Source organism: Lygodium microphyllum, chromosome 10 (genome assembly GCF_053477565.2).
Source record: "Lygodium microphyllum isolate KBCC chromosome 10, Lygodium_microphyllum_v1.1.10, whole genome shotgun sequence".
NCBI classification, from domain to species: domain Eukaryota; kingdom Viridiplantae; phylum Streptophyta; class Polypodiopsida; order Schizaeales; family Lygodiaceae; genus Lygodium; species Lygodium microphyllum.
In genome coordinates, this window is record NC_141144.1 from 5,571,822 (window position 1) to 5,595,752 (window position 23,931).

General features: G+C 43.1%; 1 protein-coding gene across 2 annotated transcripts in view; it reads left to right on the forward strand.

Annotated features, from left to right (window-relative positions):
• Window positions 1-23,931, forward strand: part of LOC148029668 (Transducin/WD40 repeat-like superfamily protein) — a 169,224-nt gene that overhangs the window by 59,524 nt on the left and 85,769 nt on the right. The window lies entirely within an intron of this gene.

A 23,931-nucleotide genomic window follows, 5' to 3' on the forward strand; every position in this document is an offset into this window, starting at 1 on the left:
GGAGAGCCCTTAGTATGGTCTTTCATGGCACACCAAAGACCATGGTTGTTGTGACTCGAGCAGCCGTAGCTAGATTATAGGTAGAGGGTGTTTCTATTCATTTACCTTGAGACTTTTGGAGAAGGCTAAATGACAATTTTAGGCCTAGGAAGATATCCCTCTTCCTATGGCTAATAGCTCACACAAGTTCAGCAGTTTATAAATGTCTTGGATACGATGGGGCCTTAGTGGCATGTGTGAGATGTGGTGAGCTAGAGGAGACCAGGGACATTGCCTATGGGATTGTCATAGAGTCAGTAAGGTTTGGAGGAGAGCCCTCAATATGTCTTCCACAACATGTCAAAGACATGATTGTGACTTGGGGGGACTGTAGCTTGGGTTAGAGATAGAGGCCCAACATGTGGATATGAGGATTTTGAGGGGAGCCACTACTTCCTTATCATGATCAGCATCTCAGCAGGATTTTCACTCCAGATTACCTGTAGGCAGTGGATATGAGGATTTTGAGGAGAGCCACTACTTTCTTTTTATGGATCAACATCTCAGCAGGATTCCCACTGTAGATTACTTGTAGGCAATGGACCCAAGGATACCATCATAGATGGGAGCTGATTGCTAGTATTATTGCTTGGTGCATTTGGACTGCGAAGTATGATCACACTATAGTTCTCCAGGATGTCTCCATTGCAGAGATGCTTTTGAGGATTTGGACAAACATCATCCATACTCTCCATATGAGATGGGGGATGTTGCAGGGTGGTTTTGAGAGGATGAAGAAGCGGGGAATTGCCTTCTTGCAGACCTAGGACTTTGGTATCTTCTTTGATACAACCTCTCATAGAACGTCACCCTAGGATCCACCTTGCACACAAGACATGATGCAAGTTGTATCCATGGAAAATAATATAAAGAGAATGGTCATTAGACTCACCTCACAGCCATAGAGTCAAATGGGCTTACACTCAAGTTGGGACCTAAAAATAAATAGGGTCATGGTCACGTCTCAAAAGTTGGCTTCTCAGGCCACCATCCCACACCATCCTAGTTGGCCAATGGGCCAAGAGTCCAAGAGTGGTGATCACATAATGAGGTTCACAACAGGGCCTTGAGTCCTATATATAGGACATAGTTTCCCTAACTCTAAAGTATTCCTAGTGCAATTCTCACTAGGTCATTTTATGACCACTATGACCAATGCTACTTGTGCCCACTCAAATGTCCAAGGATTTAACACTTGCCCCCTAATGAATGATCGTTGTCGTTAGCAATATCCTGTAGGAAAAAATAGGAAAAATGACTCTACAATAAATATACTGATTGCCAAGTTGCCTTTGCGTCTATGTGATTCTTGCACCTAGCTCAATACTTCGGCTAAATGGTAGAATTGGATTATTTAGTCCTATAGTCAAGAATAAAGTTGGGTTTGAGTGGAATGCAATGAGTAATATCTTGGAGTCGTGGGACTTCCTTGATTGAGACTATAAGTTCACATCGTCCTAGTCGTTCTTTCAAACGACTAGTGGGGAGCACCGGGTGAATTTAGATGTTTGGAGGCATATCTGACTCATAAGATATGCTTTTTATCTTCTTGGTAATTTGGAAAGAACCAGAATACCTTGAAGATAAGTTATGGTACTTGTTGGTAGTTTTTGAATCCGAGTTCTTTGGAACTTAAAGGGAAATCCACATGCGCTCTTGGAGCTCTCGAGGTGTACAATTTTACTTAGCATAAAACATAGTACTATCTTGGGCTATTTGAATGCTTTCCTTGAAGGCAAGTTATAGCACTTGTAGGTAGTTATTGAATCAGAGTCATTTGGGACTTTAAGGTAAATCCACATGTCATCCCGAAGCCCTTGAGGAGTGCGATCTCGGTTAGCATAAAACATAGCACTATCTTGGATTGTTTCAATGCCTTTCTCACAATTGTCAACATCGCTTGTATATTTTGCAGGAAGTTGGCTATGTATTGCATTTTCACTTCCTTGAGCTCAATAGCGTTTGGTTGTTTGGGCTTATAACCATATATTAGCATAAATAGAATATATTTAATAGCTAGATGCTTAGCATTGCTATAAACAAACTCAATTTGAGGAAGATAGTATTTCCAATCAATTGGCCATAGGAGAGATATGCACACAATATATCCTCCATGGTTTGATTTATCCTCTTGGTCTATCTTTCAGCCTCACGATCTTCCGAGGATGACATGGACTATCAAGGCTTCAATTTCTAGAAGGCCATTTGCCAAAAATGGCGAGTGATCTTAAAGTCATGGTCAACTACTATTTCTTCGCGAAAACCGTAAAGCTAATATCATGGTCAACTACTATTTCTTTGAGAAAATCATAAAGTATATAAGTGTCGACAAAGAAACTAGCCAATTTGTGGCTTTTACTGGTTGTTTTTGTTGAAATGAATAGAGCCATTTTTTTGCCACGATTCAGACTACATGATCTTGATTTGTACGAGGCAATCTCACTATAAAGTTCATGGAGATTCCACTTCAACTTTTATTGAGAATTTGTAAAGGATATAACATTGATGCTTGTTTGTGTCCTTGAGCTTTATAAAGTTGACACTATGGGCACTGGTGCATGTAAGACTCAACCAAAGTCTCCACGTATGGCTAAGAGAAATATGGTGTAACCAAGGCCAAAGTCTAGTGTATGCCTGGGTTTCTTGCACTTGGTGTGTTGTGTAGAAGGAGGCTTTGATGTTGATCTATTAGAGGCCCAAAAGAAAGCCTCTTTCTTTAACCTATCGGTCAAAGGAGCCGCCACATGAGCATAATTTTTTATAAACCTCCTATAGAATGAAGATAATCCAAGGAAACCTCTCAAGGAAGTAGAATTCGTAAAAGTAGGCCACTCTTTGACACATCTTGTTAGGATCCACACGAATGCCTTGTTCTCCCACAATGTGACCCAATTATTCCACTTCATCTTCCATGAAAGAACACTTTGACATTTTGGCAAAGAGTGTGTCTTCGTAATGTGTCAAAGACCTTCACCCTTGTTTGAAGGTGAGGGTATTTATTCCAACACTTCTCAAGGTGTGACTTAAAAAACATTTATTGTAAATAAAGAAAAGGCGAGGGGGAACGATTAGATGACACTCTATTGGTCCCTTTAGACTATTCATGGGGAGATGGGACCAAATGGCGATTTTTTGGCTTTTTTTGGGAAAAAAGATAGGTGTGGCGAATTATATTTTTGTGAATAACTTTACAAAGAAGTACATGTGCTCAATAGTCTAACTCAAGTTTTTTGAAGATTGGAAGAGAGATGTTTCTACAAGCCTTGCAAATCGATCTGGAGGAGACCGGGATTTTTACAACAGCCACGGCCTTTGCCTTTGCAGATATCCTCATTATTGGGTAATAAACTTTGCTTCGTTCAAATAGTTGCCCATTTCTAATGGAATACTTTTCCACAATCTTTCTCTCAATAGCCAGCTTTTGGATGTCAGGACTACTGAAGTCTCCTAGGCTACTAGGTCCACGGTGGACTAATTGCTAGATCCTATTGAAGTGAAGATCATTTTGGAAACTCCCCTTGAAAGGAGGATAGGAATCAATCAAAATCTTGGAGAAAGGCAAAGCATTGACTTTGGGGATTCAACTAAGGCTATTAATAATCACATTAGTTGTGCCCTTCTAGTAACCGATCTCAAAATCAAACTTCTACATAAGCTTCACCCGTCTCGCCTTTCAGCCATGGAGATCAAACAAATCGTAGAGGTATTTTAGTAAATGGTAGCGAGTCCAAATAATAAACCAGGTGTTGTATGAATAGGGACGCCAAATTTTAAATATATGGATGATTGCCAATAATTTTTTCTCGTGAGTGGTGTAATGTGTTTGGGCATTTGTGAGCTTATGACTTTCAAATGTGATAGGTTGGCTGTATTGATAAAGAACACCACCAATAGCATAATCACTCATATTTGTACAAACCTCATAAGGTTTATTTGGATTGATAATCTACAATCTCAGTGTAATAGTAACTAGGTATTTCAGTGTTTGGAAACGTTGGTTGAGCTCAACATAATCACTCATATTTATACAAACCTCATAAGGTTTACTTGGATCGATAATCTACAATCTTAGTGTAATAACTAGGTGTTTCAGTGTTTGGAAATGTTGGTTGAGCTCACGAGTCTTGTAATGTAACAAAATTCAGCTCCCAATGGCAATGTACATTGACCTTAATTGCATTTTCGAATAATGTGACCATAAAGATAGTCAAAACAAACATTACCTAGGATAGTAACAACAGTCAAGGTTATTATTATCCTTGTTAGAAGGTTTAGTTACATAGGTTAGTAATAGGCTTAGTTTTTAAGTGTTAATAGTAAGGTCTCTACTTGATAAGATTTAGTATTAGTTACTAGCTAGGGCTAGTATTAATATGAGCTAATTAGTAATAGTTAGAATTATTTAGAAGTAAATATTAGTTAAGTTAGTTATAAAGCTAATTTAGATAATGCACTACTAGCACAATGGCATTGGTTGTGCTAGCTCGAGATATCATATCCACTCTTCTCGAGCCTTGGACCACTTGTCACGGGTGCCAACAAGGATGTCGACTTCTTCCCCTCATGACTTACCCTCACGGTGGCACATTGGTCTCTAGCAGTCCATGTGGCAGCCTTTGAGACTATCCTTTCCCCTATTGAATGAATAGGCCCCCTCATGAATAGGCCCCAAAATTATATAAATAGCCCCCTTCTCATGAATGAATAGGTAGGTGGCCTTGTAGGTATGTAGAGAGGGAGAGGGGCTTGAGCACGGCACTGGTTGCCAACTCCCTTTGTGCCTTCCCCTCCTTGTGAAAAACTATATGAACCCCCTCCCTTCCAACCTTAGGATGTCTCTTGGGGGGGTGTCAAGAGGGTGTTATGCCGTTAGGAAGCTAGGTATTAGTATGTGAAAAGGGAGAGAATTAGTAAGCAAAGATAGCAATAAGAGGATATATAAGGTGAAGGATAATTAGTAGTATTCTAAATAGGGAAGGTAAAGGTTAGCTAGTGGGTGCTGTTAATGATAGGGGAGTTTAGTTAAAAAAAAAAAAAAAGGTGGTTAGAATACATGAAGTTGGATGCTTCTCTCGTCAGTAGATAGAGAGAGGGGATGATAGCTAAATAAAGTAATTTAGAAATCAGTACTAGGGGTGACAAAAGACAGTTGACTATATATATATATATATATATATATATATATATATATATATATATATATATATATATATATATATATAGAGAGAGAGAGAGAGAGAGAGAGAGAGAGAGAGAGAGAGAGAGAGAGAGAGAGAGAGAGAGAGAGAGAGAGAGAGAGAGAGAGAGAGAGAGAGAGAATGGGTTTTTTTACGAAAAAAAAGAGAGAATGGGTTTATATATATATATATATATATATATATATATATATATATATATATATATATATAGATAGATAGAGAGAGAGAGAGAGAGAGAGAGAGAGAGAGAGAGAATGGGTTTTTTTACGAAAAAAAAGAGAGAATGGGTTTATATATATAAATAAATAAATAAATAAATTAAAAAAAATATATATATATATATATATATAGAGAGAGAGAGAGAGAGAGAGAGAGAGAGAGAATGGGTTTTTATAGCCCGTTATTTTCTCGAGGATCATGGGCTTGTGCATGGTAATACCCAAATTCGGAGCTCCTGGTGGCATGTTCTTAATGCAGAATCTCGGTTTACTAGTCCTTCATCATCCCTGCTTGCTTATTTGGTATGTTCTTGGAAATTGGTTCTCCAAAAGGCTTAGTGGCATCTAGTGGAGGACCGCTTAGCTACTAACTCTTTTCAACTGGAATTGTTGGCAGCCTCGTGATTACTTTCTTGGGAAGGCAAACATGAGCTCAGACCAAAATTTAACCGCATGGCACGTTTGGGCTTGACTTTAGTTGCAGATGCCACCCTTGCCAGTCGCAATGTGTTAATATCGTTTCGTACAGCCAGGAGGCTTTTGAGGATCCCTCGTGGATACCGTGATTTATCGGGACAGCTTTTGATGGTGCTCCAGAGCAGACAACCCTTTCCTGCCCTCGCTTCGGATCGTCCCTGGAAGAACTGGGACCTTGCAGGCCGGCTGAATTTGGAAAAGGCCTCAGCTAACCAGGTGTATCATCTTCTGATTAAAGATCATCAATGGCTGGTTACTAAAGCTAATACTGTATGGGGATTGCGTAAATCTCAGTCATAGTGGAAGGTAACTGTGATGGAGGGCTGGTTGAACAAGACACCTTTCAAAGGCAAGGCCTTTCTTTGGAGGGTGATGATTGGTGGTCTTCCTCTTGCTTCAGCCCTTTCCAGGCGTGGAATCTCCAACGGCAATTGTTTCCTTTGCACCACCAGTGTGGAATCGGCCCGCCATTGATTTATTTCTTGCCCTCTTGCTAAGAAAATTTGGTCACTCTTGTCAGCGGTTTGGCGAGTAGTGGTTGGTTTCGCGCTAAGCCCTTTTGATTGGGTTTTTGTGCGGCCCAAATACCCCACACCGGCACAGTCACATATGAAGATCTTGTTTCACTTTCTTCGATATTGGGGCTGTTGGCACAATTGGACCATTCGGAATGCTTTTCTTTTTGATTCGGCCTCTAATGTTCAGGGACATATTTGCTCGGCTTAAAGGTCTCTTGCATTGACAGATAGATCTCATTCGGCACTCTGACTTACTCCCTCGGGAGGACTTACTTCCCTGGCATATGGCAATTTCCTCTGCGTCTTTGCCATGATTTTTGTAACTTTTTTGTCCTTTAGTACTTTATAAATATAACATCCATTACGAAAAGAGAGAGAGAGAGAGAGTGAGAGAGAGAGAGCGAGCTGCAAAGAGATCTGTGACCGAGGCTGGTCCTTGCCATCATTGGTTGCTCGTCTGCTGGGCGCAGTCTGTGGGCTCCCTTTCTTGTGTTCACCTGCTTGCCAGCCTGCTGTGACACATCCCTATTGCCCTGCGCCTGCGTTGTGCAGGAGTTGCTTGTGACTCAACAACTGTCAGATAGAGTTGGGCGTCGACCTTCAAGCTGCTGCGAGATTTGATGCCGTTTGCACAGGGTGCCGCCTTGCAATCCTGCAACGGGGAGGCAGGGAGAAAACAGACATGCGCAACTCCAAACAGCTCTGCTGTTCCTTTGGTTCTAGCTACTGACACAGTGATCTATGGTTTAGCTGATATGCAACCTCAGCAATGAGATAGACGAGTAGAGTTTTGATAAGGCAAATATGCAGGAATCAAATAGCATTGATGTGGCTTTTCTTGATCAGCATATAGGACATGGGGTTGATGGAAGGGGATGAGATGCGAAAACGTTGTCAAATGTCGGTTGATGAACTAGTTATATGTGATCTGAATTTGCTTCAGCAAGATGTTCATGTTCCTTGCTCATAGATTGATGGGTCTCTTCAGCTTATGCTTGCCATTGCAAACAATCTTATGTCAGATTATGTTTGTGCCAATGAGGGTAAAGCAAGCTCTTTACCGGAAGGGGATCATGTGGCTGCCATCATGGGAATTGACTTGGTTTTACAGGAGGTTACTGCTCACCATGAGAGGGCAGCCATCTTTTATTTTATGGGAAGGATTCCTTAGATTACCAAGATCTGTACTTGGTTGTAGTCCATGCTTGCTAGTGTTGATGTGCTTCAAGATGATGTTTCAGGGCAAGTGTAGGTCCCTCTTGTTAAAGAGATTTATGAGGATCGAGAGGGTTTTTTGAAGTTCTTTTTCATATCCCGGGCGTGTGTGCTCACATTATGCAACGTATTCCTTTGTTAATGGATGGTTAGCTAGTACATATGGTCCCATGGAGGCCTATGGCTGAGTTTGAGAAGGTGCTTAGGTAGGCATGCCCAATCTGGTGGAGGTGGTTGATTTTCTTGCACATCTTTAGTGGCTTCTTCCTTTGGTTTTGAGAAACCTTGTGAGGTATTGGTTGAGCCCTGATTGGCCTCACGCAATAGGAACAGGGCTTGTATGCTTTGGGAGATGGGGAAATCTTGGCCAACCAAAAATAGTTTTGAGGTCCTTGGGATGCAAACGTTGCTTTTTGAGCTTAAATGGGGCACATTTATTGGACATTGTTTTAGATGTGGCCAATTGGGCCATTTTATTTCCGAATGTGATAGAAACATTGAGGTATTGTAGCATTCTTTGGATCTTGATATGGATATGCCAGAGTATGTTCCCTAGCAGATGGCTCAGCAGCAAGAGGTTGGTCTTGTGCCTCTTGCCCTGTATGGACATGATAATGGAAACAAGGATGTCTCCCAAGTTGGTATTGAGCGTGCAGGTCGAAATTTGCCTCCTTAGGAAGATTCTTGGGTCACTGTGGTTAGACCTAATTCTAGATAGGAATCTCGTTCGACTCTAGCTCACCCATCTCCTCAACCAATTACTCAAACTTTTCAATGCAGCGGTAAGGGGTTTTATATGAAATCTCAATCTTTCGCGTGTACCGGCAGTTGGTGTGGATGATAAAAGGGCTTTTGATTTTGTGTTGTGTTTTGATACGCATGTGGGAGGCTTGTGCCTCCTTGGGATGTTTTCCGATCTCAGCAACAACAGTTTCCTTCTCATGCTTTGATTGCTAATTTGTAGAGAGTGGATCTTGTAGATATGATCCATAGTGAAATGGAGAGATTTCAGGTTGCGAAAGCTAAGAATGTTAATGGGAAAGGGAAAGTGGTGACTCAGTAGTTTTCTCTTCTGTGGTTTACCATGAGACTTGCTTTATGGAATGTTAAAGGCATTTCTTCCGGCAATATCGGTTATGGAAAATTGTGTTAGCTAGTAATTGGGATATTTTTTGTGCTGTGGAGCACAAACAACATGCTTTGGCAAGATATTCTTATGTGTACAAGGATTACACAATGTTCTGTAGTGGTTAAGCTCCACAGAAATTTGGAGTTATATTGGCTATTAGATCATCCCTGTAACCTTCCTTGGTTTCTCAAGACTTTTGCGGCAGATTTATGATGTTGGAAATCATATATGAGGGGGAGGTTTTATGGATGGTGGGCGTGTATGCTCCTTCCACTACACAAGAATGCCGTCAGCTTTGGGATGACTTGCACTGCCTTTCCATGGCTTGTCAAGGTTTTGTTATGGGTGATCTTAATGCATGTGTATCTGTAGATCAGGCAACTTCACCGCATTTGGTCATGGATGGTCGTGAGCAACAGGCTTGGGATGCATTGGCAGCTGTGTCTTTGAAACATGACATGTGGTCGTGGATGCATCCTTCACAGTCTGGATATACTTATCATTCTCTTCAGCATGCAAACACATGGGCAGACTTGATAGGATCTACATTTGTCAGAGTGATTCTTTTCTTCCAGTAGTCATTGATATGTGGATGGAGCGACAATATGTCTTGTTAGATCACTATCCTTTGGTGTTGGATTTGACCCATAGGCCTGTTCATGCCTTTAAGGCTTTGCTTGCTTGTTTGCCTCTACATTTCAACCAATCTTTTTTGTTGCAAAATCAGTTTTTGGAATATATCCAGCAATTGATTGCTTCGTTTAGCTTGAGGATCCTATCTGGAGGGATGGAAGCATGGGCTTTTTTTAGGGATAATGCACGAGAGTTGTCCCATTATTATGGTATTAAGCATGCTTCTTTTCAAGCTGAATTGCAGCATTTGCAAACTTTGTTGGCTTACTCGTTGTCTTTGTGTCAATTAGGGGATACCACTGATGACTTACTCACATCCATTGTGAATGGTTGAAATGTAGAGTTCAATCTCTTCAAGAGGAGGAATATGCTAAATACAAATTGCTGGCTAGAGCGAAAGCCTTGCATGATAATAATTGTAAATCTCATAAGTTTTTTGCTCGTTTATGCCAAAAATATACTCGGGAAAATATTGTCTGTTTGTTGGATGAGCAAGGTGTTATGGTGACTGATCTTGCTTTCATCATCCAAATGTGTGTGGATTATTATAAATCTTTGTTGGGACCACAGGAGATTCTTTTAGATGCTGTTTACTTTGCTTGTCAATACATTTGTGATTTGGTTAGTAATCAGGTTAAGCCTGAATGGGTTGATTTGATGGAAGCTGATATCCTGATATCATAGAGGTTGAAGTGGAGGAAACCCATTACTATTGTCCCACTATAATTTAGCCTATTGACATGCTTTCTAACTCTCTTTGAACTTCTCAATTGTGGTGCACCATGAGACTCCCTCCCATGAGGTAGTACACACCTATTTTGCCTAACTATAGGCGTAGTCACTGATGGTATACCAAGTTCACTATCTAAGTTGTTAGTCCCAAGTGACTCATAACCAAAATTAAGTGGCTCAATAACATCTTCAAACATTTTTCATTTTTCTTTATCCAATCTTCCCCTCACTCACATATTCGTGCTAGCAGACATAGAACCATGACCTATTTGCAACAAAGGAAAAGCCGTGGCTGGGATAGGCTTCCTAATGAGCTTTTTTCGGCCCATGTTGAGCAGCTTAAGGACCCATTAACTCCCCTATGTCAGCAAGTCTGGACTTCAGGTAGGATGCTTTCAGATTGGAAGATTGCTGTGATTCGGTTGTTGCCTAAGGTTGCTTCTCCGACCTCTTTGAAACAAGGAGACCAATTTCTGTTATGGGTTCCTTGTATAATATCTTCTCCAAAATTATTGCCAATAGATTGCAGAAAGTATTCCCGCGCTTGGTTCATCCACGGCAATATGGTTTTACTAAGGGACGGAATATATTGCATGACATTTTGAATGTTCAACTAGGGATTGATTATGCCAAAGCCTTAGGCTAGCAGGTTGTTATGCTTCAGCTTGATCTTAAAAAAGCATGTGATCATGTCAGCTAGTCCTTCTTGTTGCAGCTAATGTTGACCATGGGATTTGGTCCTCGCACGACTTCTCTTGTTGATACCATTAGTTAGAGTGCTGTGACTCGTATTGCCCTTAATGGAGGGATCGCATATGAAATTGCCGTCACTCACCCGATGCTCTCATTGTTGGATAAGTTGGCTGATCAAGGCGAGATTGTTGGTCTGTCTCTTTCTAGTGGTGCCCAACTTTTGGGTCAATCTTTGGCGGATGATTCCTTTATGTTTCTAAAGGCTGATCATACTAATGTTAATCGGGCAATGGCTATGTGGAAGCTCTTTGCTTTAGCGTTGGAACTTCATATGAATACTCAAAAGTCTACACTACTTTCTTGTACGGAGAGTGATTTGCAAGTTTTGGGTTGGCAAGGAGTTGTGATTTCTAAAGGAGATATTACCTGACACTTGGGTTATCCTATTGGTGTCGATGTACCCGCTTGTGCCTTGCTTGATTGGATGCCATCTTATATACATGATCGGTTCATGTATTGGAAATCTCAAGGTTGGCCTCTTCATGTGAGACTTAAAGTTGCTTAATGTATCATGATTAGTATGGTCTCATTTTTCTTGACACTACTTTCTTGGACTAAGAAGTCTCTTTTGGAATTGGTTCAGCCTATTCGCTTTATGTTTTAGAAGAAGAAAGGGAATCGTTTGGGCCAAGTGTGGATTTCGTGGTAGCATGTGACAACTCCTAAAAGGATGGAGGGAGCAACTTTATTGGATGTTAATTTGCATATGGTTGCTTTGAGACTCGCTCTTTTGTAGGCACTGTGTGTATAGAGTCATCCCTAGTTAGATATTGCAAAATTTTTCATAGAAAAGACTGGCATCTCTTATGGTAGCATAGTTATTCAAGTTTCTTGGTGGCAAGTGCTTAACTCTACAAGGTCTATTAAGGTTTTCCAGTCTTTTCTCCTTTCTCATTTGATTGCATCGTGGCGGGAGATATTAGGTTTTGCAGTCTGGTGCTCTCCTGATCTTTGTAAGGAGGAGAATTTGCTACAAGGAGAAGCGTTGGCTACCTCAAGTTTGTTGGATTGGCCTGATAAAGATTTGCTGTGAGATAAGTTTAATAGCATGGCTCGTTTGGGGTTGTAGACAGTCCATGATGGTGTTGTTCCTAGGCAGCCGCCTCTTTATTCTTTCTGTCATATTTGTTAGTACTTTCAGGTGCAATTGAAAGGATTTATTAACATCTACTGTAAACGCCCCGAACAACATAGTATGCTTAAGAATTATGATATTCGCTTGTTTTCGAGATTTAATATAAAAGAGAATGAACACTTAAAGCTGAAAATGAAAATTACTCACAAAATTACAGCCATGAAAATGTAAAAGTAATGGAGACAAGATTGAGGGTTGAAGATGGGCAACCCCCCCCGAAGGAATGTATTTCTGCTCAACCCAAGTCCCTTAGGGAAGAGCTCAGTTACAATCAACCTGAGAGTGAGGAGAAGTAATTCTCACTCTCACAAGATCATGCAAAGATGTACAAACACATGTGCATTATCTATTATGCAATGATAAGAACTGATTTCTTTACAGTATGAGAGAAGAAAGAGGGGAAATCAACCTTTCTCCATCGTTGATCAACAGTACATGGATAGGGCTTGCTTTTTGTTGCTAAAATGGAAGAAAGAGCTCAAGAAGGAGGTGCTGTAATGAATTTACAAGCTTGCTGTTCTGTAAAACAGCAGTGATAGAAGAGGGAATATGGAGGAATTTGATAATGGAGAAGTGAGGGATGATGATGGGGATGGATGGGGCCAATTTCTGGCTATCTGTGGGTGTTGTGTTGGGTATTTGACTTACGCCTCACTTACGCCTATGCTCATATGGGAGTGTCGGTGATCAGTAGGACACTGGGGCACTTTTTACTCTCGGTAGGAGAGGTTTTTTCCCCCAGACTTATAGTCTTATTGTCATATGTGCTTATGTGCTTATGTTACACACTTATGGGCACTTAGTGTGTGTCGGGTGTGAACACCCCCTACAACCCTAAGGTTTAAGGGTTGTACTTTGTACTTTCTGGTTACACTCTTTCAGTCTATTCTCTTGGGTGTCGTGCTTCACTCTGTCTCTCACTCTCACACTGTCTACTGAATCTCAGCTGCACCTCGATCCTTCCTTCTCACATTTGGTATCAGAGCGGTCTGCAGTCTGCAGACTGAAGCTCCCACTGATTGCAGCCCCCGTCAATTTCCCCCTGTACCTGCGTGCTTCCAGTGCACCTATAGGAGCTGCCATCTTAGCTGCCTCAGCCCTGCGTCTGCTCAGCGTGCTCGTTAGTTTTGCCAGCAGGCTTGGACGTCGACAGCCTTCAGCTCGCCAGCACATAGTCGCCACGGTTGCCTCCAGTCGCCAGCGCGCAGGTTCAGTTGGTCGTCTCCAGTCGCCAGCGCCACCCGCCAGTTGCAGCTTGCGTCAGCCTGCTCGTCCGTCAGCGCGCAGCTTCCTGTGCCGCCTATCGTCCTGTTCGTCAGCGCCCAACGGCCCAAACAGTTGCGTGTCTGCCCAGTCCACGTCAGCCACAACCACCCGTTTCCTGCGCCATCTGTCTGAAGCGACGCCAGCGCCATCACGTCCTGTCCGCCCGCTGCAGTCCACATCAGGTGTGTTTTTTTTTTTAAACAAAAATTTTTAATTTTAGCCCAGAACAAAGTTCTGGAACAGGAGGTTCATACGCGGCAGACACAGCACAGGATATAGGTGTGCGATAAATTTGATGCAAATTTCTGGACTGGATCATCAGAAATTTTGGGGCTTTTGTGTATTTTGAGGACAGTCACAAATGAACTGCTGATACAGTCACAAAAAGACTATTTTAACAGACATTTTGGCAAAATTTTTGGGGATTTTGATATAACAGTGTTGCTGAGCACTGTTTGCACCTTGGGAAGTGTGCATTAAAAGACAGTTTTTTTGACAGAGTATGCCCTTGCACATTAATTGCAGAAGTGTGTTTGCTGCAATTTCTGGAAATTTGCAGATTTCCAGTCCATACTGCTTTGACATTGCTCATTTTGTCTTTGGAAATTTGTCATCATGGCAAATCAGGGAGGTGATGTCTTTACGTATGTATCCAAGGAAGACAGATTGGACGGAAACAATTATTCGCTATGGTCATTCATGATGAAGAATGTATTAGTGACCAAGAATTTATGGGATTATGTTAGTGGAGAGGAAACTCGACCGGGAGTTGTAGCTCCCGTTACTCCTCCTCCCCATGGCGCACGTGGACAACGGGGACCTCAGCGCGCTCCACCTCAGCCACTTCCTCCAAGAACTGTAGCTCAAAAAGCTTGGGATACATGTGATGCACAGGCCTTGTCGCTGATTGCTCTGGCAGTTCAGCGGTCCATCATCCCTCACATTCGTTCGACATCTTCTTCACGAGATGCATGGTTGACTTTGGAGCATATGTTTGCAGGAAAGAATGAGACTTGGATCTCTTTCTTGAAGAAAGAGTTGGAAACTTTGAAGTTGCATGAGGGTTATTCTATGCAGGATCACTTAAATAAGATTCAGGACTTGAGAGAGCAGCTCATGAATGTAGATGAGTATTTTTCGGATGCATAGTTGATATCCACCACCTTGAATTCTTTACCTCCTTCGTACTTGTCTTTTCATACTGCATTGAACCTCACCATGAGGATTGCTGAGCATCCACTCACTTTTATTCAGCTGGTTGGTTTGCTTCTAGAGGAGGAGCAAACAAGAAAAAATAGTGGTGTGGATGCTATAGTCTCTGAGTAGGCTTTTGTGGCAAGACAGAAAGGCAAAAACAGCAAGGCGAAAAATGCTCCATAGAGTTCTGGCACTTCTGGCACGTCGCAGAATCAGACACAAGGGGGGATGCAAGCAAAAAAAGGAAAATGTCACTATTGTAAGAAGCTCGGCCACTATATCACTGAGTGCAGGAAGCGTATTGCCAAAGAGAAGAAGGAGTCAGGAATGTCTGTTTCTACTACTCCTTCCACTGCTAGTGAGTCCGCGTCTCCTTTGTTGTGGACAGGGACTATTGTTTTTACACTTGCAGTTATGACATCTCTTGGGCCGATAGAGCACTTAGCTGTACAGAGGATGCTGACACTTGGTTCTTTGATAGCGGTGCTTCTAGACATATTACATCTCGCAGAGATTTGTTTGCTTCAGTTAGTGCACCTCCCGTTGGGAAATCGGTACAGTGTGCCAATAATGCATCATACCGTGTTCGTGGTATTGGGGAGATTCAGCTCACAGCCATTGATGGCTCTATTCTCCGCCTGCAAGATGCTTTGTTTGTGCCTGGAATCAAGAAGAATTTGCTTTCTATTTCTTCTTTGGCACGTTGTGGTTTGCTGGTCACATTTGATGATGACCGTTGCATGGTTAGAGATAAAGAATGCATGACTTTGGATGCTCTTTCAGTAGATCAGTCGCGGCATATTTGACATCCACTCTTACTCTTGCTATGATACAGGCGGAGTTATGGCATGCTCGTTTGGGGTATGTAAACTTTGGCAGCTTGATGCTTTTGCAGCGTACTCAGATGCTGGATGGCTTACCTCTCTTGGAGAGACCTCCTGAGCACTTATGCGAGGGATGCATTTTAGGGAAAATGCATCGTTTCTCATTTCCTCGTGATGTTACTTTCAGAGCAACAGCCAGATTGTAGTTGGTGCATTCAGATGTTTGTGGGCCTATGGAAACCATGTCATTGGGCGGTGGTTATTATTTTGTGACATTCATTGATGACTTTACACGTTTTTGCTGGGTCTACTGTTTAAAAAAGAAGTCAGAAGTGTATGATGCATTTTTGGCTTTTAGTGCACTTGTTGAAAATCAATCTGGATGCAAGATTAAGACTCTCTGTTCGGACCGAGGGGGGGAATACATGTCCTCTATGCTGAATTCCTTTTTGCAGCAGAAGGGCATAGTCCATCAGTATACTACAGCCTATACTCCACAGCAGAATGGGGTGGCAGAGAGGAAGATTCGGTCACTCATGGAGATGGCCAGATGTATGCTGAAGGCAAAAAGCTTGCCTCATAGTTTTTGGATGGAAGCAGTCATGTGTGCTTGCCATATTTTGAAGAGATGCCCTACCAAAGCCTTGAAGACCATCACACCTTTTGAGGCTTGGAACAGCCGTAAACCTTCTGTTGGTCACTTTCGTACCTTTGGGTGTCTTGCCTATGCCCATATTCCAAAGGTACTTAGAAAAAAGTTGGACAACAAGGCTGTTAAGTGCATTTTTATGGGATATAGCAATGAAAGCAAAGGCTACAGACTCTATGATCCCGTTACAAAGAAGGTTTTTGTCAGCAGGGATGTTGTTTTTGATGAAAAATCAGAATTATCCTTGGCTGGTTTGGACACATATCAGGCTGCCCGTGATGTTTTTGAAGGGCTGCTGCCCATTACTTTTGGTGATTCAGCTGGAGCTTCAGAAAATGAACCTAATGTTCAGCCAGCTGCTCCTATGGAAAGTACAGAAATTCAGCCATTGGATGATCGGAATATTCAGCATCATGCTGAAACTGAAATTCAGCAAGAGCTTGCACACAGTCAGGATGCTAGACAGTTACCTAGATGGTATTTGCAGACTATGCAAGATAGTCCTTTGGATGCACCCATGGCTGGTCGTACTAGAAGGCAAACTCGTTTGCATGATTCAGCACATACCATGGAGTTTATCATGGCAGCAAGTACTTTTGATAATGAAGAGCCTGAATGTTATGAGGATGCCCAACACAGTGTGCATTGGATGGCAGCTATGCAAGCTGAATTAGATTCTATTACTAAGAATCAAACTTGGGATTTGATGTCCTTGCCATTTGGGAAGAAAGCCATTGGAATGAAATGGGTCTACAAACTGAAAAGGAAAGCAGATGGATCCATTGATAAATACAAAGCACGGCTTGTAGCTAAAGGCTACTCACAAAAAAAGGGCATTGATTATGAGGAGACATTTGCTCCTACTTCCCGTATGACGACCATCAGGTCTATGATTGCTTTGGCTGCACATTATGGTTGGACAGTGCATCAGCTAGATATCAAGACTGCATTTTTACATGGGGAACTTCAGGAGGAAGTTTATGTACAGCAGCCCATTGGTTTTGCAGTTGAAGGCTCAGAACATTTGGTATGTAAGCTCAAAAAGGCACTACATGGTTTGAAACAAGCTCCTAGAGCTTGGTATGCAAAAATAGATGCTTTCTTACTTGGTCAGGGGTTTCTAAACAGCTCATCTGAGTCTACCCTTTACGTATGTAAAGAAGGGGGATCTATGCTGATTATATGTCTTTATGTTGATGACCTTTTCCTCACTGGAACACATGCTGATCAGTTTTTAGCTTTCAAACAAAATTTGCAGCAAACTTTTGACATGTCTGACTTGGGAGTTTTGCATTACTACTTGGGCATCCAGTTCATACATAATGCTCGAGGTATTGGGCTATCACAGTCAAGGTATATTGGGCAGCTTCTTGAGAAGTTTGGCTTACAGGATTGCAAGCTTGTTTGTACTCCCATGGAACCTGGACTGAAACTGTCATTACATGATGACAGTGATTTGTTTGATATACATACATATGCTCCTGCAGTTGGATGTCTTATCTATCTATGCAACACTAGGCCGGACATATAGTTTGCAGTTTCAGCTTTGAGCAGGTATATGCATCAGCCACGTATGTCACATTGGCAAGCTGTCAAGCGTGTTTTTTGCTACTTGCGGGTACTCGATCTCTTGGGTTGCTTTATGCCAAGGGGGGACCACTGCAGTTACATGCTTACAGTGATTCTGATTGGGCTAGTGATTATGATACACGTCACTCCACTAGTGGCAATTGTTTCTTTCTTGGCTCTTCTTGCATTTCTTGGCTTAGCAAGAAACAATCCACTGTTGCCACATCGTCATGTGAAGCTGAATACAAGGCAACTTTCACTACCACAGTTGAATGCGTATGGCTTAGACGCTTGCTAGCTGATTTGGATGTATCTGTTACGGAGCCTACTCCTTTGTTCACTGACAGTTAGAGTGCCATTGCCGTGGCACGGAACCCAGTGTTTCATGCCCGCACGAAACACATTGAGATCCATTATCACTTTGTCAGAGAGAGGCTACGTGCAGGTGATATCAGCCTTGTCTATTGTCCTACCACCAGTAATGTGGCAGACATCTTCACCAAAGCACTACCAGTATTGGGGTGAGGACAGAGCCAAAGCTGTGATACCACTGTAAACGCCCCGAACAACGTAGTATGCTTAAGAATTATGATATTCGCTTGTTTTCGAGATTTAATATAAAAGAGATTGAACACTTAAAGCTGAAAATGAAAATTACTCACAAAATTACAGCCATGAAAATGTAAAAGTAATGGAGACAAGATTGAGGGTTGAAGATGGGCAACCCCCCCCCCCCTCTCCCCCCCCCCCCCCCCCCCTCCCCGAAGGAATGTATTTCTGCTCAACCCAAGTCCCTTAGGGAAGAGCTCAATTACAATCAACCTGAGAGTGAGGAGAAGTAATTCTCACTCTCACAAGATCATGCAAAGATGTACAAACACACGTGCATTATCTATTATGCAATGATAAGAACTGATTTCTTTACAGTATGAGAGAAGAAAGAGGGGAAATCAACCTTTCTCCATCGTTGATCAGCAGTACATGGATAGGGCTTGCTTCTTGTTGCTAAAATGGAAGAAAGAGCTCAAGAAGGAGGTGCTGTAATTGTCAGATGGGAGAGGATCGAGGTGCAGCTGAAGTGCAGTAGACAGTGTGAGAGTGAGAGATAGAGTTGAGCACGATACCCAATGCAATAGTACTGAATTGAGTGTTAGCTGAAAGTACAAATGATAACCCTTATACCTTAGGGTTATAAGGGGCTGTTCACACCCGAACACAGTAAGTGCCCGTAAGTGTGCACCACAAGCACATACAAAATAGTACACATAATCTGGGGGAAAAAACCTCTCCTACCGAGAGTAAAAAGTGCCCCAGTGTCCTAGTGATCACCCGCACACTCCCATATGAGCGTAGGCGTAAGTAAGGCGTGTGAGATACCCAACAAACCCCCCTGGAGTGAAGAGTGATCAAGTGTACAAGGATCATCCGCCACCAAAGGGCGTCAAATTCAAAGCATCGCGAAATGCTTCAAATTTGTCTCGTGGAAGAGCTTTGGTGAAGATGTCTGCCACATTGCTGGTGGTAGGACAGTAGACAAGGCTGATATCACCTGCATGTAGCCTCTCTCTGACAAAGTGGTAGTGAATCTCTATGTGTTTCGTGCGAGCATGAAACACAGGGTTCCGTGCCACTGCAATGGCACTTTGACTGTCAGTATATAAAGGAGTAGGCTCCGTAACAGATACATCCAAATCAGTAAGTAAGCGTCTAAGCCATACGCACTCAACTGCAGTAGTGAAGGCTACATTGTACTCAGCTTCACATGACGACGTGGCAACAGTGGATTGTTTCTTGCTAAGCCAAGAAATGCATGACGAGCCAAGAAAGAAACAATTGCCACTAGTGGAGTGACGAGTATCAAAATCACCAGCCCAATCAGAGTCACTGTAAGCATGTAATTGCAGTGGTCCCCCCTTGGCATAAAGCAATCCAAGAGCTCTAGTACCCTGCAAGTAACGAAACACACGCTTCACAGCTTGCCAATGCGACATACGAGGCTGATGCATGTACCTGCTCAAAACTGAAACGGCAAACTGTATGTCTGGCCGAGTGTGGCATAGATAGATGAGACATCCCACTGCTGGAGCATAAGTATGGATATCAAACAAATCACTGTCATCATGTAATGACAGTTTGAGCTTAGGTTCCATGGGTGTACAAACTGGCTTGCAATCCTGTAAGCCAAACTTCTCAAGAAGTTGCCCAATGTACCTTGACTGACATAATCCAATGCCTCTAGCATCATGTACAAACTGGATGCCCAAGTAATAGTGCAAAATACCCAAGTCAGACATGTCAAAAGTTTGCTGTAAATTATTTTTGAATGCTGAAATCCGATCAGCATGTGTTCCAGTGAGCAAAAGGTCATCTACATATAGACACAAAATCAGCATGGATCCCCCCTCTTTATGTACATAAAGGGTAGACTCAGATGGGCTGTTTACAAACCCCTGACTAAGCAAGAAAGCATCTATCTTTGCGTACCAAGCTCGTGGAGCTTGTTTCAAACCATATAGAGCTTTTTTCAGCTTGCATACTAAATTTTCTGAGCCTTCAACTGCAAAACCAATGGGCTGCTGTACATACACTTCTTCCTGAAGTTCCCCATGTAAGAATGCAGTCTTTATATCCAGCTGATGCACTTTCCAACCAAAATGTGCAGCCAAGGCAATCATAGACCGAATGGTCGTCATACGGGAGGTAGGAGCAAAGGTCTCCTCATAGTCAATGCCCTTTTTCTGTGCGTAGCCTTTAGCTACCAGCCGTGCCTTGTACTTATCTATGGATCCATCTGCATTCCTTTTCAATTTGTAGACCCATTTCGTACCAATGGCACGCTTGCCAACTGGCAAAGACACCAAATCCCAAGTATGATTCTTATGAATAGAATCCAATTCAGCTTGCATGGCTGCCATCCAATGCACACTATGTCGTGCATCCTCAAAACATTCAGGCTCCTCATTATCATGAGTACATGCTGCCATGACAAACTCCATGGAATGTGCTGAATCATGCAGTCGAGTTTGCCTTCGAGTACGACCAGCCAAGGGTGTTTCCAAATGACTATCTCTCATAGTCTGCGTGTACCATCTAGGCACCTGTCTTGCTTCCTGACTGTGTACAAGTTCCTGCTGAATTTCAGTTTCAGCAATGTGCTGATTTACTGCATGTTCCATAGGAGCAGCTGGCTGAACATTAGGTTCATTTGCTGAAGTACCAGCTGAATCACCAAATGTGATGGGTAGCAGCCCTTCAAAGACATCACGGGCAGCCTGATATGTATCAAAACCAGCCAAGGATAATTCTGATTTTTCATCAAATACAACATCCCTGCTGACAAAAACCTTCTTGGTCACGGGATCATAGAGTCTGTAGCCTTTGCTTTCGCTGCTATATCCCATAAAGATGCATTTTACAGCCTTGTTGTCCAACTTCTTTCGAAGTACCTGTGGAATATGGGCATATGCAAGACACCCAAAAGTACGGAAGTGGCCAACAGAAGGTTTGCGGCTGTGCCAAGCCTCAAAAGGTGTGACGGTTTTCAAGGCCTTGGTAGGGCATCTGTTCAAAATGTGGCAAGCGCACATGACGGCTTCCATCCAAAAACTATGAGGCAAACTCTTTGCCTTCAGCATACATCTGGCCATCTCCATGAGTGACCGATTTTTCCTCTCTGCTACCCCATTCTGCTGTGGAGTATATGCAGTAGTGTACTGATGGATAATGCCCTTCTGCTGCAAATAAGAATTCAGCATAGAGGACATGTATTCCCCCCCTCGGTCCGAACGGAGAGTCTTAATCTTGCAACCAGATTGAGTTTCCACAAGTGCACTGAAAGCCAAAAATGCATCATACACTTCTGACTTCTTTTTCAAGCAGTAGACCCAGCAAAAACGTGTAAAGTCATCAATAAATGTTACAAAATAGTAACAACCACCCAATGACTGTGTCTACATGGGCCCACACACATCCGAATGCACAAGCTGCAATCTGGCTGTTGCTCTAAAAGCAACATCACGGGGAAAAGAGAAACGATGCATTTTCCCCAAAATGCAACCCTCGCATAAATGCTCAGGAGGTCTCTCCAAGAGAGGTAATCCATCCAACATCTGAGTACGCTGTAATAGCATCAAGCTGCCATAGTTTACATGCCCCAAACGAGCATGCCATAACTCTGCCTCTAACATAGCAGGAGTAAGAGTGGATGTCAAATATGCAGACTGATCTACCGAAAGAGCATCCAACTCATATAACCCATGACACAGAGAACCTGTCAAGACCAATGTCATGTGTTCCTTGTCACGGACCATGCAACGGTCATCATCAAAGGTGACCTGCAAACCACAACGTGCCATAGAAGAAATGGAAAGCAGATTCTTCTTAATGCCAGGCACATACAAAGCATCCTGTAGGCGGAGAATAGAGCCATCAATGGCTGTAAGCTGAATCTCCCCAATACCACGAACAGGGTATGATGCATTATTAGCACACTGAACAGACTTCCCAACGGGAGGTGCACCAAGAGAAGCAAACAAATCTCTACGAGATGTGATATGCCGTGAAGCACCACTGTCAAAGAACCAAGTGTCAGCATCCTCTGTAGAGCTAAATGCTCTATCAGCCCAAGAGACATCATAACTGCAAGTGTAAAAACAATAGTCCCTGTCTGCAACAAAGGACGCGGACTCACTAGCAGTGGAAGGAGCTGCAGAAACAGACATCCCTGACTCCTTCTTCTCTTTGGCGATGCGCTTCCTGCACTCAGTGATGTAGTGGCCAGGCTTCTTGCAGTAATGGCATTTTCCTTTCTTGGCTTGCGTGCCCCCCTGTTTCTGACTTGTCTGTGAAGTGTTACTACTACCAGAACTCTGCGAAGCATTTTTCCCTTGGCTGTTTTTACCCTTCTGCCTTGACATAAAAGCCTGCTCAGAGGCTATACCATCCACACCACTGTTCCGTCTAGTTTGCTCCTCCTCTAAAAGCAAACTGACAAGCTGAATGAAAGTGATGGGCTCTTTCGAAATCCTCATAGTGAGGTTCAAGGCAGTATGAAAAGCCAAGTAAGAGGGAGGCAGTGAATTCAATGTCGTAGAAATCAGCTGCGCATCTGAGTAGTACTCATCCACATTCATGAGTTGCTCCCGCAAGTCCTGAATTTTGTTGAGATGATCCTGCATAGAATCACCCTCATTCATCTTTAGAGTCTCTAGCTCTTTCTTCAAGAAAGAGATGCGAGTCTCATTCTTTCCTGCAAACATCTGCTCCAATGTCAACCAAGCTTCTTGTGAAGAAGCTGCTGAACGAATATGAGGAATGATAGAACGCTGAACTGCCAATGCAATCAGCGACATAGCCTGTGCATCCCGTGTATCCCAAGCTTTCTGAGCTGCAGTTCTTGGGGGAAGTGGCTGAGCGGGCTGAGGTGGAGGGGGCTGAGGTTGCCCTCTTGCACGTCCTCCTGAAGGAGGAGTAGCGGGAGCCACAACTCCCGGTCGTGCTTCCTCTCCACTGACATAATCCCACAAATTTTTTGCCACTAATACATTCTTCATCATGAAAGACCAAAGGGAATAATTGTTCCCATCCAATCGGTCTTCCTTGGACACATAGGTGAATACATCTCCTCCCTGATTTGCCATTATTTCCCAAAAGGCAATAGAGCAACGTCAATGCAGTACGGGCTGGAAATCTGCAAATTTCCAGAAATTGCAGCAAACACAAGTCTGCAATTAATGTGCAAAGGGTACTCTGTCAAAAAACTGTCACTGATGCACGCTTCCCAAGGTGCAATTAGTGCTCAGCAGCACTAAAACATCAAAAGCCCCAAAATTTTCTGCCCAAAATTTCTGTCACAAATGTCTGTTACAAAAGCCCCAAAATGTGCATTCAATGTGTCACAGACAGACACAGCACGTTTCCCAATGCTGAAAACTGAACCTGCTGTTCAGCACATTTCCCAATGCTGAACCTGAACCTGTTGCACGAACTCCTGTGTAAAAGAAAAGTGCAGAATGTTACCTCTGCGTGTTGACGACGGGCACGATTCCCGAGGTAATGACTGCTGGGTACGGTCGGACTGACGCACAGGTACAGGCGTGCAGGTCCAGTGACACGCGCAGGCAGGACTGGGCGCGCGCTAGGCAGAGGAGGCGGCACCCAGGACTGGGTGGTGGAGACAGGTGGCGCGCTGGCAGCTGGAGCTGACGGCACAGGCTAGCTCAGCACAGGGAGGCTGCGCAGGCAGACTGACAGGCGAAGGGGCACGCTGGGCAGACACAGGGCAGAGGACACGCTGGGCAGAGGTGGCAGCACGCAGGTACAGGTGGCGCGCTGGGCAGGGCGGTGCTGCGCGCTGATTGTTGGAGCTGCACGCTGGGCA